At 43.3% G+C, this 16,659-nt stretch overlaps 1 protein-coding gene across 1 annotated transcript in view; it reads right to left on the reverse strand.

Moving 5' to 3' along the window:
* Nucleotides 1-16,659, reverse strand: part of VPS13B (vacuolar protein sorting 13 homolog B) — a 5,424,989-nt gene that overhangs the window by 2,306,069 nt on the left and 3,102,261 nt on the right. The window lies entirely within an intron of this gene.

The following is a 16,659-nucleotide window of genomic DNA, read 5'->3' on the forward strand; positions in this document are numbered from 1 at the left end:
TACCTACCATAAATGTAGATGTTCGAGTGTATACACTGCTGCAGTCATTACACTTGGGGTTATCCTGCCGTCAGGTGGTTCCCCAGTCAGACTGAGTTCCAAAGTCTTGGTCCGGCATCGGTTGCTGTCGCCTCCTCCCTGACGTCAGTGCGACAGGGGTATATAAGATGCAGCCGATGACATTTTCTTCAGTTTTTCTTGCCCCAGATGTCAGGTGCCTCTAAATAGGTAGGCAATTCCAATTGCTAATAAAACATACATAAGAAAAGCAAAAAACAACTTACAGCTACCAGCAAATGCTCCCATAGGTAGTAAGGGTAGAAGACATAGGTATGTACCAGCCAGTAAGAGGGGAAGGAGGGAGGGTAACCTGGACTGCAGTAGTGTATACACTAGAACATCTACATTTATGGTAGGTGCAAAACTGTACTATGTTCATCGTGTTACACTGCTGCAGTCATTACACTTGGGTAGAATCCCAAAGCTGAGGTAGGGTGGCTGGTTCTATAAGGCATTAGGGGTGGCTATAAGGCCCTGCAGCACTGCAGTGGCGAAGCCAGCTCTGGATTTAAAGTATAGAGGCAGATGGTAATGCTTGGTGAAGGTATGTACAGAACTACAAGTTGCTGCTTCCAAAATATCCTTGGTATGTACTCCCCTGAGGTAGGCAGTTGAAGTGGCTGTTGCCCTGGTAGAGTGAGATCTAATGCTGCTAGGTACAGGTTTACCATGGTATGTGTAGCAGAAATGTATACAATGTCCTATCCATTTTGAGATAGTCTGTTTTGAAATGGCTTTTCCCTGTGCTCCTGCAGCATATGCTACCAATAATTGCTCAAATTTTCTGAAAGCTTTGGTTTTGTCCAAGTAGAAGCGTAACTGCCTGTGAATGTCCAAAGAGTGCAGTAGTCTCTCCCCTTTATTCTGTGGTTTAGGATAAAAAGTTGGCAGGTGAATAGTTTGGTTTACAGCCACACTGGATACCACCTTTGGCATAAACGTAGGGTTAGTTCTTAAAGACACCCTGTCCTGGTGGAAAATGAGGAAAGGTTCCACTGCCATTAGTGCCTGTAATTCTGAAACTCTTCGTGCTGATGTTATTGCCAGGAGCAGAGCAGTTTTCCAAGAGATATATTTTAATTCTGCTGTGTTAGCTGGCTCAAAAGGAGGTAAAGTTACTTTTTCCAAAACAAAGTTGAGGTCCCAAGTTGGAGTAGGTGCTCTATGGGGCGGTTCTTATGTTTTTAGCCCCTCTGAGGTACTGTTTTAACAGAGGATTAGAGAAAATTGGTGGATCCGTGTTGTAATGAGCAAAGATGGCAGAGGCATGGATCTTGATGGATGAGAAGGAGAGGTCTTTGTCCAGCATCTCAGTTAAGTACTGTAGTATCTGAGGAATGTTTGGGACAAGAGGGTAAAAGCTGTGAGCTTGGTTCCAGGCACAGAATCTCTTCCCTTTATCCGAATAGGCTTTCCTGGTATTAGGCCTTCTGGCCTCGAGAATGACATCCATAACAGCCTTGGCGAGAGGCATTGCTTGCTTGACTAATGAATCTTCCATGCAGCTAGGTTTAAGGTCTTTAGCTGGCTGTGTAGTATTTGATTGTTGTGCTGAGTCAGCAGATGTGGGATTTGAGGAAAAATCCAGGGTGGTTCTTGTGCTAAGCTCCTTAAGATTGGGTACCAGTGCTGGCGTGGCCAGTCTGGTGCAATCAGGATCATCTTTGGCTTTTCTTGCCTGGCTTTTATGAGTACCTTTGGCAGGAGAGGTAGTGGTGGGAAAGCGTATACTTGTAGGTTCTCCCAGCTGAATGAGAGGGCATCCACTTTCCATGCTTGTGGATGTAACTCCTTGTGCAGAATTTTTGTAGCTGGCAGTTTATTGGGGATGCAAACAGATCTATGTCCGGGCTCCACCATTTCTGTGTTATCATTCTGAATATTTGTGGATTCAATTCCCATTCGTGTGGATCCATGATGTTTCTGCTTAAGTCATCTGCCAGTCTGTTTTTCTCTCCTGGCAGGAATTGTGCTTGCAGATGAACTTGAAGGTTTATAGCTGTGTTCCACAAGGTCATAGCTTGTCTGCATAGGGGGTAGGAGTGAGTGCCACCTTGCTTGTTTATGTACCACAACTGTGGTGTTGTCTGTCTTTAGTAGTAGTTGTCCTGGATGCAGCAGGTCCTTGAAAGCTATAAGGGCATTTTGTACAGCTAGCATCTCTTTTTGATTGATGTGAAGATGACTTTGTTCTGCGGGCCACGTGCCCTGAATACATCTGCCTGCCATGTGTCCTCCCCAGGCGTAATCAGATGCATCTGTTGTCCGAGTTTGCCTGGCTGTGGGTTGTGTAAAAGGCTGTCCCTTGTTGAGGTGACAAGCTTGAGCCCACCATTGAAGCTCCTGTTGAAGGCAAGGGATTAGTGGTATACCTGTTTCCAAACTTTGACAGTGTTGAGACCATACATTCTTTAGGTAACATTGTAGTTTCCTCATATGCAGTCTGGCATATGGAATTAGTAGTATGAAGGATGCCATGTAACCCAAGGCCCGCAGAATTTTTCTTGCAGGGAGTTGGGTCTTTGTTGCCATCAATTGAAAGTATTGAGTCAGTTGTCCTTGCTTGTCTGGCGTTAGATAAGACATCTGGGCCGTTGTGTTCAAGCTGGCACCCAGGAATATAATCTCTTGTGAGGGCACTAGTTTTGATTTCTTTTCATTTACTGTGTACGCCAGGCAACTTAATAACTTTTTTACAAACGCCAGATGCTTTAGAAGAATGTCCTTGCTCTCTGCTTGAATCAGGCAGTCGTCCAGGTACGGATAAATTTGAATTCCTTTCCGTCTGCAAAATGCAATTACTGGTGCCAGGCACTTTGTGAAGACCCTGAGCGCAGTAGATAAGCCAAAGGGCAGTGCAGAGAATTGGTAGTGCATTGAACCAGCTATGAATCTGAGGTATCTTCTGCAGTTTTGTCTGATAGGGACATGCAGGTATGCCTCCTTGAGGTCCAAAGTCACGAGCCAAGCTTTCTTGCCAAGCATGGGAAGAAGCTGCTGTAGTGTCAACATTTTGAATTTCGGAACAACCAGGTAAGTGTTTAGAGATGAAAGATCCAGAATGGGCCTCCAGGCTTTGTCCTTTCTGGTTACCAGAGTCTTGAGTAAAATCCTTGTCCTTGCTCCTGTGATGGTACCTGTTGAATAGCTCTCATATCCATGAGTGCTGTAATTTGTTTTTGAGCCTCTGCCCATTGATTTGGTGGCAGATTTGGCATTCCTTTTAACCTTGGCAGAGTGTGAAAGTGGAACCTGTAAACCTTGAAATACAATGTTGAGGACCCATTTGTCTTTGGTGATCATTTGCCAATTGTGGTAGAAGAGTGCCAGTTTTCCTCCCATGGGGGCTGCCAAGAGGGATTTGTTTGGCAGCTGTAGTGGGAAGTCATTGGAGCTATTTTTTATATGATTGGGGCCTGTCTTTCACTTCTTTCTGGCCTGATGCAACCCATTGTCGAGGCCTGTAAGGACCTTGTGTTTGACCTCTACCTCTTGAACATCTGTATCTTCCCCTTTGAGGTCTGTCTGTAATTAGAAAGGACCAATTCTTAGTTGGCCAGTTTCTGGTAAATCTAGGAGGCTGAACCTGTAAGAAATCCTTCACCGTTTGCATAGATTTTGCCTTATCCTCCATTTTCTTTAATACCTCTTCTGCCTTAACTCCAAATAACACATCCTGCTGCAAAGGTGCATCCAATAATTTTGCTTTAACATGATCTGGTAACGTATGTTCTTTTAACCAAGCATGTCTTCTACTGACAGAGCCTGTAAATGCTGCTCTGCAGGAGGCCTCTAGAGAATCAAAACCACATTGCAAAGTATGCTTTCCCACTTGTTCAGCTGCATACAATAAATCCTGCATTTCTTCAAAATTAGGAGGATCTGATTCTAGAAACATTTTTTGTTTTAACTGAGACAGTAAAAATTGCTGATATTTTAGCATGTGAAACTGGCAATTTAAGGCTCTCATTGCTAAAGTTGCAGACGTAAATACTTTCTTTCCCCATCTGTCTAATGCTCTGGAATCTCTGTCAGAGGGAACTGGATTCTTGGCTGATGAGGCCTTAACTCCTTTGGGTCCCTGAGAAATAGTTTCAGGGTCAGCTACAGGGCTTTTATACAGAAATTTATGTGAGTCAGGGACTCTGTAGTATCTGTCAGGTTTAACAGGGGCTGGAGATAAGGAATCAGGATTTAAGCTGGATTCAGTATACACATCATCCACAATATCTAACACTGGCGGAATAGCAAGGGATCTGTGTTGAGGTAATAAAAGGAAGTCTCTGAGCCTTTTCTTGGATTCTGAGTAATCCTGGCCTTCCCAGTGGAAATGCTTCCTCATGGTATGTAGGGTTTCCCCAAAGAAGTAGTCCTCAGGTGGTGAGGCTGATGGAACTGATTCCTCAGCATCAGAATCCTCATAAGGGGGTAAAGAGTATCCTAGGTCTGAGGATGAATCAGAAGAGATGGACACCCGGTCAGATGAGTCATAGTCTGCATCCTGTCTAGGCCTTTTATCAGGAGGGGGATGTGACCCCTGATCAGAGTGATTAGGTCTTCGGCCATTTTGAGCATTTGTTTCTTAGGCATGGAGGCCTGCCCTGGAGAATTCTGTATTTGTTTCTTGGATATTAAAGGAGGCTTAGACTTAGCTGAGGTTTTAATGCTTAACTGAGTAGGTCTGAAGACACCCTCTGAAGCTATGGGTTACTCAGATACTCCGGATCCCTCTGAAAGGTTAGTCTCGGTAGACTGAATAACTTGTGCGTCCGAAGGCCCAGCCATCTCCACGTGAGAGTCAGAAGCGGCCTATGGTTCTACAGAAGCGGTCGTCAGGGGCTGCGAAGGTGCCTTGCTGAAAACCGGAGAACCGGCGACTGGCCTAGAAGAGGCTTCGTCAGTTTTGGGCCTCGGATGTCTTTCCTTGTCTTTGCGCTTTTTGTGTATTCCGGTCGTCGGAAGTTCCGATGGCATGGTATAATTGAATTTTCTACCAAAAAAATGTTGGGCAAAATCAAACCGACGTTTAATAGTGCGCTTGTTAAACCTAGCACAAAACCGACAACCAGTGACGTTGTGGTCTGGGCCTAGGCATGGGATACAATAGAAATGAAAATCCTTATGAGGTATTTGCTTCCCACAAGAAATACAGTTATTAACTTTTACTGACATCGGTCTGAGGCAAGAAAAAGTTTCCCCAACGGGGTACTTAGCTTTGTAGAAGACTTCGGTTCTGGATTCGGAATGCAAATCCCAGGAGACGGCCGACCGGCACTTGCGAACTGCTTTTGCTTCGGGCACCACGCGGCAAGAAAGACTGAAGAAAATGGCGTCGGCTGCATCTTATATACCCCTGTCGCACTGATGTCAGGGAGGAGGCGACAGCAACCGATGCCGGACCAAGACTTTGGAACTCTGGCCGACTGGGGAACTGCCTGACGGCAGGATAACCCCAAGTGTAATGACTGCAGCAGTGTAACACGATGAACATCTGGCAATTCAATGGCTTGATTAATGGACATTTCAGAGATCACTTTAGGCAGAAATGATGGATTAGTTATCAGAGACACTCTATCTCTATGAAAAATCAAGTATGGACTCTTGATACATAAAGCTTGAAGTTCAGAAATACACCTGGCAGAAGTAATAGCGACCAAAAACAAGGTTTTCCATGGCAAATACTTGAGGTCGCAAGAAGAGGCTGGTTCGAAAGGTGACATTGTCAGAGCTTGTAGAACTAATGATAAATCCCATGGTTGAATAGGTTCTCTAAAAGGTGGCTTCAGATGATTCACACCTTTTATGAAGGTCTTGCACAATTTATGGGACATAAGAGAGGAATCTTGGACACCCTCATGAAAATTAGAAATTGCAGCCAAATGAACTCTAATGGTAGAAGCCGACAGACTCGATTGAAACAGGTCGGCCAGATAGTCTAATATTATTAACACTGGTGCTGAAAAGGGGTCTACTTGTTTATCTTTCAGCCAACAGGTAAATCTTTTCCACTTGCTCAAATCAGTAATTGTAGTGGAAGACTTATGAGAAGCAATGAGAATATCACGCACTGATAAAGAAAGATCATTCTGCCTGGCAATCAAGGGAACTGGAGTAGCCAAGCCATTAGCTTCAGGCTGTTCAGGTTGGGATGAATCAGGTTCTGTGGGTGTGAGATCAACTCCGGGATCGGATGGAGAATCCATGGTCGATCTAGTAGGTGAGGCCAAAGGAAGGGGAACCAAATCTGTCAAGGCCAATATAGTGCTATGAGGATCACCTTGCTCTTCAACCAACGGGCTTTCTTCAGAAACTGGGAAAAGGGTGGAAAAGCGTAAAGAAGACCCGAGGGCCAATCGTGGACTGGAGCGTCCCTGGGTGACTGTCCCGTTGGGGGAATCAGGGCGAAGTAGTTGCTGCATTTGTAGTTGGTCAGGGATGCAAAGAGGTTGCAGCAAGGACGGCCCCACCGGTGGAAGATCTCCGCCGCTATCAAGGGATTCAGGGACCACTCGTGAGGTTGAAGAATGCATCTGCTGAGTCTGTCTGCTATCACGTTGGAACTCCCGGGAATGTGTGTTGCTAGAAGAAAACGGTTGGTAGCCATCGCCCATTGCCATATCCTCATGGCCTCTCGACAAAGGGGGTAAGATTTGGTTCCACCTTGCTTGTTGATGTACCAGACCACCGCCATGTTGTCTGATTAAATCGCAATTGTCCCAGGTGGCAGCAGGGGATGGAATGTTTGCAATGCCAGGAGCACCGCCCTCAGTTCTAGAACATTTATATGCAGATGGGCCTCCAGTTCAGACCAAGTGCCTTGGACTGTCTGTCCCTGACATAGCCCCCCCCACCCCATGAGGTTGGCGTCCGTGGTCACTGTGGCCTTGGGTTGCTGGGGGGAGAAGGGGTAAGACCATTGTGAGAGACTGTGTGTCATCCACCAATTTAAATCCTGTTTGCACCTGTGGGTTACTCGAATCATGGCTGAAAGAGGATGCTGAAAAGGATACCATTGGGTGAGCAGTAGCCATTGTAAAAGCCTCAACTGAAACCTGGCCAGGGGAACAGTGGTGATGGAGGCTGCCATGGAACCCAACAGCTGTAGAACCGAGTGAGCCATGGATTTTTCCTTTGAAAGGATTGGAATTAGTTGTTGCATTATCCTTAGAATTCTATGCTCTGGGATAGCAGCTCTGCAGTTTTTTTGTGTCCAAGATAACCCCTATGAATTCTGTGGACTGAGATGGGGTGAGATTGGATTTCTGCCAGTTTATGGTTATGCCTAGCCTTTGAGTAGCGAGGAGAGAGTATGCCAAGGCTTTTTCCAGTAGATGTCTGGTGGGGGCGGAAATGAGCCAGTCATCTAGGTATGGAAACACCTGGAATCCTTGAAGTCGCAAATGAGCTGTGACAACTGCCATGCATTTTGTGAACACTCTGGGGGCTGTAGAGAGTCCGAAGGGCAGTACTCTGAATTGGTAGTGACTGGCTCCCGCACAGAAGCACAGAAATCTTCTTGATGGCCTGTCCACCTTTATGTGATAGTACACATCTTAAAGATCTATAGAGCACATCCAATTGTCTTTTTCCAAAAGAGGGAGGATAGACTGTATTGTGACCATCCGGAATTTTTGCACTCTCACAAACTTGTTCAATACACTGAGATCCAAAATTGGTCTCCAGTTTCCGGTTTTCTTTGGCACCAAAAATAGTCTAGAGTAGAATCCGGATCCTATCTGGTCTGGAGGGACTATTTGGATGACACTCTTTCTTAGCAGCTTTTCTATCTCTAGTGCTGCTTCTTCCCTTTGACTGGGTGGAATGTCGGGTAGATTTTTTAAAGGGACGGGACAAAGATCGAAGGGGATATGATAACCTCTGGTTATAATCCTTTGTACCCAGGAACTGGTGATGATGGTTAGCCAGGCAGAAGGATACAAGGTGTCCCCCATCCACCTCCAGAGGAAGGGAGTTGGGCTGCTCTTCAGGAGTGCTGGTAGGATTGACCAGGGGAAAGAATCCCTGGAACCCTGGTTATGCGGACCCCCTCTGCCCCCGAATGGAGCGTCTTCCCTGTGAGTTTCCCCATCTGCCTCCTCTGGGGGAGAACTCGGCCTGTGTGTCACAGAAAGGACCCTGAGATTTCTTGAACCATATCTTCCCACTCTTTTGATTTCGGGAGAAAGCAAAAGCAAGTTGAGGGGAAGAATAACGAACACCTACGGCAGAAAGGGTCTTACCCTCCTGTTCACATCTGGCCAGTGTGCTTTTAATTTTGGGCCCAAACAACGAGGAGGTCTCAATGGGGGCATTAAGAAAAGAAGACTTAAAGGGTTCCGTGAAGTTGCACAAGTGCATCCAGGCGTGTCGTCTCAAGACCGCAGCTGAACTCGCTGCTCTAACTGCTCCTTCTGATGCGTGAGATATCAGTCGCATAGAGGAGTTAGATATAGACTCAATGGTGGCCAGCTGAGAGGCCACCTTGTCATGGACCTCATCAGACACAGCACCAGCCAAGGTTTCAGAGAGCTCAGAAACCAGATCCCTTTGAAGCCTGGTAAAATGCGCCATATAATTCAGGGACCTGATAGCAAAGGTCGCTGAAGCAAAGGTGTGATTCCCTATCCTGTCCAGGGCCCGGGACTCTCTGTTAGGCGGATGAACAGTCTGGCTTTCTTCTTCTGCCAGATCCTTTTTTGTTGCGGCCACCACCACCAAAGCATCCACAGGAAGACCTTTGGACCAATGGGGATCCGAAGCAGGAGGGGACAAGATCTTATCTGGCCTCCGGGGAATAGCTTAGACGGTATCAGGAGTCTTCCAAGCATTCTGCACGATGAGCCGGACAAGTTCATCGGCAGGTGGAGTAACCCAGGAGGTAGGGGGCCGGGCGCGAAAGGCCTGCAGGAACACAGATTCCTCAGAGGTCGGATTACAGGACTGCCAGTCACTCTCTGTTTCAGGATTTCGAGGATATCACCAAAGGATACCTTAGTGGGTGACAGAGGGGATCCTTCCCCCTCATCGAAATCTGTGTCTTCGGTGAGGGACTCCTCTGTGGAGTCCATGTGCTTCCTCTTACACAAACTTTTCTGGTGGACCTCCTCAGTGGGAGAAGTTGGAAAAGACAACAGAAAGGGGGATTCCTGAGGGAATATGTCCTGCGGCCCTTGTACCCAGTGCCCGCTAGATGCGACTTGTGAAACTAGTGTACCAGAGGAGGATGGAGATAGAGACAGTCTGGTATCACCAGCAGTAGCGAAAGCCTTCTCCATCAGATGGAAGGCTGGTCCACCCGAAGAGGAGTGTATGTCTAGGACAGGGGTCACCCCTCCCCTAAGTGGCTCAGCCTGCCGACCTGGAGTCCCTGGATGGCTGTGTAGCAGCAAGCTATGCGTGTCACAGCTGACATCCTGGATCATAGCAAAACTTTCCTGCCACGAAGGCAACTGTGGTTCCTTAGTGAGATCCATAAAGGGAACGGCAGAAGGGGAAGACTGTGCTATATCCATGGACTTCAAAGGCAATGAAGAAGGAGAATAAGAAGGGGTCTTTGGAGATGGGTGATGACCTCCCAAGGAAGGATAGTTCCTGAGGGGTGGGATACCTCTGGCCAGGAGTACCTGGTCCACAAGACGCAACACATCATGTTCGGAAAGGCTTCTAGTGGACCTCACGGAGACTGAAGGAGAAACAGGCCTGTCCACAGAAGAGGCAGACTCGGTGCCCATCTCATCTGACCGCACCGAGGACAACGGTGCAGAGAGAGACTGGACTACTGTTGTCTGCACCGAAGAAGTCATCGGTGCCGAAGTCATTATCTGCACCGATACAGGGATCAGTGCGGAAGTGGTAGTCGGTGCCAAAGCTGGGAACCGACAAAACTGGGGGTCAACAATAAAGGCGTTGGTTCCGAGAAAGATCTCTGAGCCAATGTGGTCAAGGTCTGCGCCAACTGAACGGTAATGGTTTGAACCGAGGAGCCCTCGGTGCCGATATATAGAAGGCTGCAGGAGAAGACAGAGCCAAAATCACTAATGGAGCCGAAAGCCTCGGTGCCGAAGGTCTAGGCACCAAAAGCACTGGGGCTAAGTGAGAGCGCTCCGGAGCCGAACCTTTAGCCTTTTTAGGTTTTGGTTGGAGGGAGTCCCCAGCCGGGGACGAAAGCAAAGATTTAGCCTTAGTAGGAACATCCATTTTCTTATGGGTTCTAGGAGGGGTTGAGACCTCCGACCCAGAAATAGCCTCTGAAAAAGGAGATTTTAGAAGTCCCTTCAGTATCAGCTTGTTTTTCCTTTCCAACAATGTTCTATTAGAAAAGTTCTCACAAATAGTACAGGGTGGTTCAACAGATAAATGGGAAGCTCCCAAACAATAAACACACAAAGAGTGTGCATCAGAAGTAGGCAATTTGTGTCCACAATCAGAACACCGCTTAAACTCCAGACTACCTTTTTTATCTGCCATAATAGCAAATTAATTAATAGGAAAATACCAACAATGGTTCAAGAGAGTACCCGAAGGTATGAGAGAGAAAACGGAAAAAGATTACCAACGATGGTAAACAGAGAATACCTCATGGTAAAGGTAGTAAGGAAAAAGCACAAAAACCTGAAGAAATTATGAACGCTAGATGCGATAGGGTAAGAGACAATAAAAAATGAACTTTTCTGACAGAAAAGTAATTTGTAAAGCAATTAAACAACAACTGGCTGTACTTAGCTCAAGAGAAGTAGCTTGACACGACTGGATGGCAATGCGGCAGACAAAATCTGAGGTAACAGGGAGAGGGGGATTGTGGGTAGGAGTTTAGCTCGAGAATTTGAAGCTGACGCGAGCTTGAAAAATGGCCGGCTCGGTTCCGAGCTCGGAACAGATACCCATGCGTAAGGAATCAACGAGGATTAACAATATCAGATCCAGTATTCATGGCAATTAACAGGGATTTGTCCCCCTCCCCAAAGTCGTGCGACCCTAGAGTTGATATATAAAGGTAGGGGGGGTGTGAGGGGGGTGAAGCCCCCCACCTAGTTTCCTTTAAAAGAAGAAAATAAAAGAAAATGTATATCTTTTAAATGAAAATAGGTGGGGGGCTTCGCCACCCGCACCCCCCAATGTGGGGGGGCTGAACCCCCCCCCCCTACCTTTATATATCAACTCGAGGGTCGCACAACTCTGGGGAGGGGGAAAAATCCCTATTAATTGCCATGAATACTGGTTTTAGAACAAACGTGCTGTCAATCAAATGTGTTTCGATCAAATGTGCTGTCGATCAAAAGTAGTAGATCCATATATATATATATATATACACACATATATATGCACACATACCCATATACACATTGTACTTGTCTTTGCCCTTGCCACCAGGGTCTTGACTGAAAAGGGTTCACAAACCAGCTCAGTTACAAAGTTAACAAATGACAGACTAGTAAGCAAATAAAAATACAGTATGTCCCAATCAGGCCTGTGGCAGTGACACGTCTGGTTGTTAAGTACATAGACTAATGTTTTATATTGAACTGTTGACCTTCAGTTAGTACAACAGACTCCCTCTTATCCGGCCTCCTCTTTAACAGGCCATCAAATTTCTGCCGTAGTTTTAGCAAAAGACAACAGAGAAGAGCAGCACTTCTGCCTCCTCTGGGCTGAATAATGACAGACATTTGAGTTTTAGTCTTCATATTCATTAGAAAAATGCATACTAACACAAATTCTGTTATTCTAGCTGATTTATAACATATAAATAACCTATAAATGCTATTTTGTATGCTTTTTCTGATTAACCAGCCATTCGTTTATCCAGCCTAAGGTACTTTCCCAGTGAGACCGGATAAGAGGGAGTCGACTGTATTTCCTTTGTGTTTCTTACTTATTTTTCTTTTTATTCTTAATAGTCAAGAAGTGCACCCTGATCCATTTCTTAAAACCAATTTGTTCTTTAAGATCGTAAACCAATTTGTTCTTTAAGATCGTAAAACAGGCAAACGACAACGAAAAAAATAATATTGTGATTGTATCCAAGTATGCTATATGTATCCAAATAAATATCCATGATCTCTACATTCTTACATCAACAAACTATTTTCCTACATCAGTCTTCACTTGTCCAGAGGGTATACTTGGATTAGAAGCTAAAATAAACTGGTTGGCCTTTCTAGTGATGTGTGTGGCATTTAAAAATACCTGTATACAAAACTAAAATTTTCAATGACTTCTTCATGCATCATGACACACAAGAATCAACAGAAGAAATACAAAACTCCAGGGCATGTGTGCTCACTTAAATGGCTTCATTTTGCTGCACATGATAATTTCATATTTTACTTCAGATACTACCTCTGCATATTTTGCACATTTCTATTCACTATACCACAGTAGATTAAAAACACAGCTGATGTGATAATTGTGACACTTGTAAGCATACTGACACTGTTGAATTATTCAGTGTTTCCAATGCTCAAACAGTAATCAAAATGCACTAAATAAATTACAAATAAACTGAAAATCAAATTTTGTATTCATTGATAAGACTTGAAGAAAACTATCTGCATGTTATACCGACTGATACCAGAGGTACATAGGTCTAACAAAACTGTGAATTCTGGGTAGCTGGCAACTTATAACTTACCTAAATCTACCAATGGAAACAGATAGGTTATACTTAAAGGAGTCCATTTAAACTTCAGATAACATGAAAAGAAGAATACATCTGGAATATTTCAATCTGGCTTACAATGTTTCTGCATTAAAAGGCCATATAATGGGTATCAATTTCTTAGCAAGACAGCTCAGCTACACAGCAATAATTAGACACACAAGTGTAAACTGGTTAAAAGTATATAAACAAACATATGGATAGGTATCAAAGTAATAAGGAACTGAAAGTGGTTAAAAAGAGTACTGAATGGTATGTAGGTTTATTGGCTAGAAAATGTCTATACTTTGAAATTTTAAAAAAGTTAATGAAAAAGTGAAGATGTAAACTCAAAAAGCATATGATAGTGATATGATGTTGGTGATGCTTTTGGACACATGTTTGAGAAACTGCGAGTTCAAAAAAGCTACATTAGAAATAAATAAATAAATAAATAAACTCCTACATACATGGTTCTGATACCTTGAGGCATTGCTTGCTTAGTCTTAATAAAATACACAGCTGTGGAGTCTTTCAACATGAGCACTAGAAGCAAACAGAACTGCCGGCATTTAAAGTTTTAAAAGAAAGAGGAGTAGTGATTAGGGATCCACACCATCTGAAAGGCAGGCATGTATCATGATGTTTAGTGTGCTTAATGAGTGTGTGTCTGTATGTATGCATGAGCAGGCTATGGTTTCTTTAGTTCATTCATTTTTTTTTTTTTGGGGGGGGGGGGGTGTTCTATGATCCATGTAAAACTTTCTAAAATGTCTGATGCAGAAACATTTCTAAATATGCTGCCCTAGTAGAACACGCTATGATTTCACCCTGTAAAGCTTTATTATGTTTGTCCTAAAAGGCAATGCAGTGGTTCAACCATGTGTTTATGAGTTGGTAGCCTTTTCCTTTCTAGAGAGAAATGAATAGTTTATCAGTCATTCTGATTTCTTTTATTTTCAATCCATCTGTAATATTTCAACCATCAGTGTACATATAGCAAATGTAAAAAGTGTTCTTCATTATTCTCATAGTTTGCATAGCAATGGCAGTTGGACAAACTAGTTTAGGGCTACTTCAGGGATGAAAACTGAGTCAGTCTTTAATGATATTCTTTCTTTATGAAAAATTAAAAGGGACAGGTATAGACAAGAAAGCCTGTAACCATGAAATTCTGGTGGATGTAACTAGAACTAAAAAACGTGTCTCTGTAAAAATATATTTCAGCTCTGTAGCTCTAGTAGGATCAAATAGAAGTAAAGTCATTTTTCCCACATGAGGTTGAAGCCTCATGTGGAACAAATCTTCTCCAGGGGTAGTAATAGATATAAAAAGCCTATAAAGAAGACTTTAACAGATATACATGTTGCACCTTGATGAAAAGCAAACAAAAACAGAAACCACATAAATATGGACTTTTACTGAAGTATATGCTAGTATGCCGCGGTGGTACGGCGGTAGCGTTGTTACCTCAAAGCAAGAGGTTATGCCGTTTGATTCTTGGCTGGGCTTGGGAGTGCCTTCTGTGTGGAGTCTGCATGTCCTCCCCGCGCTTGGGCAGTGATCAAAAGACATGCATGTGTAAATGGGCGTGCCTTCGTTGAAGGTTGGGTGTCGAGCTGGCACCTCGGCGTTTCGTAAAAAATCTATTGCTAATCATTAGCGGACCGGAGTTCCGCTATGGTGACCCCTTACCGGGAAAATCCGAAAGACAAACAACAACTGAAGGATATGCTAGTTAGGAAAAAGAAGCAAAGCTTAAGTAATCCAGCAATACTAGAATTGCATGGGTCTGGGCCTCGTAACACAGTCCAATAAACTGACCCATTTCACTTTTCAATGCAACATCTTCTTGTACTAGGTTTACTTGTCTTTTGAAAAATATGCAACAAATGTCTATACTTCATGCTGCTAGACTCAACTTTGAGACTGGGATGTGCTCCGCAGTTGTGTCAACAAGGATTTGTTTAAAGGCAGTGTCCACAGTGGGTGGGTGATTAAAATCACTAAAGAGAAAAATAGAAAGTATATATTAATTATATTCTGGATCCACAGTGGGTGGGTGATTAAAATCACTAAAGAGAAAAATAGAAAGTATATATTAACAATAATATTCTGGATCCTTTCATTGTAGTCTACCTGATATGACTATTGGGTACCAAGGTACTTGTCAGATCACAGATATTTCCTACCACACATTAATATGCAAACTTGCTCATAATGTTCGGCCATCCTGACAGAGACATACACACAGACACACACACACACACACACAGACACACACACACACACACACACACACACACACACACACAAACATTTGTTAACCAGGACAGTCTGAATGAGCAAAAGTCAATTTTCAACAGATGCCTGGGAGAAAAAACACCAGTATGGTGGGTCTCACCCTAGGATATATAATATAGTGATATGATGAACTATTGCTGTACAGAAAATAGGCTGCTGATTAAGAAAACACACGCATGTCTTTGTGTTAGATAGAGAGGTTTCTTTAACTGTTGCTGGTAACAAGCAATTACTGGTCAGTTTAATATACATAAAGAAACTCTATGATGTTGGAGAGCACAGAAACTGGCTTATAATGACAGGTGGAGTTTTGTTCCTAGTGCAGCATTTCCTGAATTTTTTGTGAAAGAGAAGATACAACTTGAAAGAGCCTGAGACAGTGTGGAGATATTCTACTTACGAATCAGGCCAGGATGAAGCTGCCAGCATTTATTTTGAGACTACATATAAACTGGCATGACAGCAAGAACAGTCTGAGTGATTTCTGATTTGGATCCTGAAGAACAGCTTGCACCACTGAACTGTTATTTTTGCCTTCTGTTTTATTAAAACCCATTATGAATACACACACACACACTTGTATCTATCTATCGATAGACAGATGCAGATATAGATATATTATTTTATAAAAACAGGGCACTTAGTACATCTACAGTACACTCCAAGACATTTTACTCACAAATTATTCTCTGGATAAGAAAGCAAAGAAGATGCAGACAGGCTTAAACTGCTAATCTTTTTTTCTCAAATTACTTGCTCACTTCCAGCAGTCTTGGAATAGATTTAGAAATAGACTACTACTTCAAAAACAAGACACAGTAAAGCCATCTTCTGCATCTGTCAGACTACCAAATTAATTCAATTGTCAGTTCACTTTTTTTCCTATTAAGCATGGTCAGAGGTCATTTCCATAAAATTCACAAAAACATTAACCAAATAAACTTAAAAAAACAGTGGTTATATAATTTCTCAGTACCAGTCTTTGGTTTCAAAAATGAAATTCATCTGACACAAACAGAATATATATTGTAGTTATCTCATATGGCCAGCCTTACTAACTGAATCATTCAAGATGGTAAAACATACCACAGTACCTGCCATGCAAGACACTTGTTCAGTTATAATATATCTCATTTCCCATACAGTGAGCCATACTTTCATATTCTGCAGTAGTGCCAACCACACAAAGCAGCATATCTCATTTCTTTACATATTGCTACATATGGTTGCCAGTTTTGTTGCCATATACAACTGGTGTGGTTTGCAAATACTCAATGACACAATCCAGACCATGGAACATTCACAGAAAATGTGTTTACTGAGGCATTTTTCTTCAGAACTCAGGCTTCCTTTACAGCTTTGATCCACATGGCATCAATGCTTATGTCAACAGTCTTCCATTTCAAGTGTCTACTTACATTTTATTTATGAAAGCACAGTCATTCTCAGGGAGGAAAGCCACACAGAAACATTATCATGGGAATTCGCAGTCATAAAAAGAACCTTTACTCATATGATCTGCATTTTCGTAGGAAAAAAACAAGGTCCATTATAAACAAGTTTGACTTTTACTTTGAATTCTAGTTTTAGTTTTATAATGGCCAACATTTTAGGATTGAAATAAACACTTTAGTCTATCAACATTCATTTGTTGCTGA

This window comes from Protopterus annectens, chromosome 3.part0, assembly GCF_019279795.1.
Source record: "Protopterus annectens isolate FY-2018-M chromosome 3.part0, PAN1.0, whole genome shotgun sequence".
Classification (NCBI taxonomy): Eukaryota; Metazoa; Chordata; order Ceratodontiformes; family Protopteridae; genus Protopterus; species Protopterus annectens.